Raw genomic sequence first — 2,737 nt, 5'->3', positions numbered from 1 at the left:
CAGGCATGAAAGCCGAGCTGGTGTGTCAGTACAGACAGAAGTGTAAATATGTAGACTGGTGGGCAGGTAGGTAGGAAGGTAGGTATGTAGGTAGGTGGAAGACCAGAGGGTTAGTCAGGTGGGTGGCGAGATAGGCAGGCAGCCACGCGAACCGGTATTTAAGTAGGTGGGAAGCGAAAGTGAGAGGGGGGTGGGGATGGGGGTGGAGGGGGGGGGGTGAGGCGGTATTTTACATTATGTAGGGAAGCTCGGTTTGGTGTGAAACCTTATACACACCTATGAGTGTGTGTGTGTGTGTGTGTGTGTGTGTGTGTGAGAGAGAGAGAGAGAGACGCGTGCGCGCGCGCGCTCACACACACACGCACACACGCACACACACACACACACACTCACACTCACTCACACTCACACACACACACGTACACACGCACACACACCCACACACACACACACACTCATTCACTCAACCACGCACTCACTCAATAAATCACTGACACACACACACACACACACACACACACACACACACACACACACACACACACACACACCTTTCCCTGGTGCTGAAAAGAGAGAGAGAGAGACTCAACACTTTGACACTTTAATGTCATTGGCCATGAAGTCCTTATGACATGGTTTGAAAGTGTCAACATATTTATTTTCATTGCATAACAAAAAAACAAACAAATCCAAAAAAACATTAGAATAAACGAATGAAAGTGATGAAAGGAAAATATTGAAACAAAACACAAGTAAAACAACAGAGTTCTTTTTCTTCTTCTTCTTCTTCTGCGTTCGTGGGTTGCAACTCCCACGTTCACTCGTATGCATACGAGTGGGCTTTTAGGTGTATGACCGTTTTTACCCCGCCATGTAGGCAGCCACACTCCGTTTTCTGGGATGTGCATGCTGGGTATGTTCTTGTTTCCTTAACCCACCGAACGCTGACATGGATTACAGGATCTTTAACGTGCGTATTTGATCTTCTGCTTGCGTATACACACGAAGGGGGTTCAAGCACTAGCAGGTCTGCACATATGTTGACCTGGGAGATCGTAAAAATCTCCACCCTTCACCCAACAGAGTTCTATCCTCGAAGAACAACGGTAGCCACTAACAGGCCACCCAGCACATAACAACTCAGTAACATGGAGTGATGGCCTAGAGGTAACGCGTCCGCCTAGGAAGCGAGAGAATCTGAGCGCGCTGGTTTGAATCACGGCTCAGCCGTCGATATTTTCTCCCCCTCCACTAGACCTTGAGTGGTGGTCTGGACGCTAGTCATTCGGATGAGACGATAAACCGAGGTCCCGTGCGCTAGCATGCACTTAGCGCACGTAAAAGAACCCACGGCAACAAAAGGGTTGTTCCTGGCAACATTCTGTAGAAAAATCCAATTCGATGGGAAAAGCAAATAAAACTGCGCGCAGTGGGTGGCGCTGTGATATAGCGACGTGCTCTCCCTGGGGAGAGCCACCCGAATTTCACACAGAGAAATCTGTTGTGATACAAAGAAATACAAATACAAATACTAATGCCAAATCTATCTGACCACGCAGTTTGTATCTGTTTGTAGTGATTTTTTTTTTTGCCGAATCTTCAAAAAGCTTCTGCTATGAATTTTGCCATCAAGATTATCTCCTAGTGATCTTCTGATGTTATTAACATGCTGAAGAGATCCCTTCTTTTTGTGCTTAAAAAAATCACACATTTACTTATCAAATCATCACAAGACTTGCAATCAAAATTTACTTATCAAATCATCACAAGACTTGCAATCAAACATTAAATCTGAGAGAGAGAGAGAGAGAGAGAGAGAGAGAGAGAGAGAGAGAGAGAGAGTATCTGAGGGACTTTAGCTTGAACTAGACAGAGAGAGAGGGGGGGTTGGGGGATGGGTGTGGGGTGGGGGGCCAAAGTCTGAGAATGGCTTTACCCTGAGAGAGAGACACACACACACAAAGAGAGAGAGAGAGAGAGGGACAAAATTTGAGAAGGGCTTTACCCTGAACTTAAAGACTACACCGACAGACACGGAGAGTTAATGGAGATTGGGTGGGGTTGGAAGAGGAACGGTGACAGCAGGCACCCTTGACGAACTCCGGTCTTCACCTCGAAACTTTCGGACAGCTGGTCTGCGTGGGCAATCCTCAGCTCATGTCCTGGTAGGTGCACCGGATGAGGGAGATGACCTTCTCTGGGACTCCGTAGTGCCTCAGCAGCTTCCACAGCGTCTCTCTGTCCACACTGTCGAAGGCCTTCTCATAATCTATGAAGTTGATGTAGAGGGGGGAGTTCCACTCCAGCGACTGCTCCACGATGATGCGCAAGTTGGCGATCTGGTCGGCACAGGATTTGTTCCGCCGGAAGCCTGCCTGCTGGTCTCGGAGCTTGGGGTCGACGGCCTCTTTCATCCTTTCCAGTAGAACCCTGTTGAGAACCTTGCCTGGCATTGACAGGAGCATGATCCCTCGGTAGTTGCTGCAGTCCCTGAGGTCTCCTTTCTTCGGCAGCTTGATGATGATTCCTTCTTTCCACTGGGCCGGTACCTCCTCCTTCTCCCAGATCTTGCTGAAGAGGCTGTATAGCATGTTGACAGCTATTTCCGTGTCTGCTTTGATGACTTCTGCTGGTATCTCGTCCGGCCCTGCAGCCTTCCCATTTCTCAGATTCATGATGGCCTTCTTGATCTCTACCTTTGAGGGTTTGTCGCAGCTGATGGGCAGTTCTGTCTCTG

At 48.5% G+C, this 2,737-nt stretch overlaps 1 non-coding gene across 1 annotated transcript; it reads right to left on the bottom strand.

Moving 5' to 3' along the window:
* Window positions 1-235: 235 nt before the first annotated feature.
* On the bottom strand, window positions 236-487 carry LOC143285320 (small Cajal body-specific RNA 2). The gene has a single exon (XR_013055681.1).
* Window positions 488-2,737: the final 2,250 nt, after the last annotated feature.

This window comes from Babylonia areolata, chromosome 8 (assembly GCF_041734735.1).
Source record: "Babylonia areolata isolate BAREFJ2019XMU chromosome 8, ASM4173473v1, whole genome shotgun sequence".
In the NCBI taxonomy this organism is placed as follows: Eukaryota; Metazoa; Mollusca; class Gastropoda; order Neogastropoda; family Buccinidae; genus Babylonia; species Babylonia areolata.
This window is presented reverse-complemented; position numbering and strand designations above follow the sequence as displayed.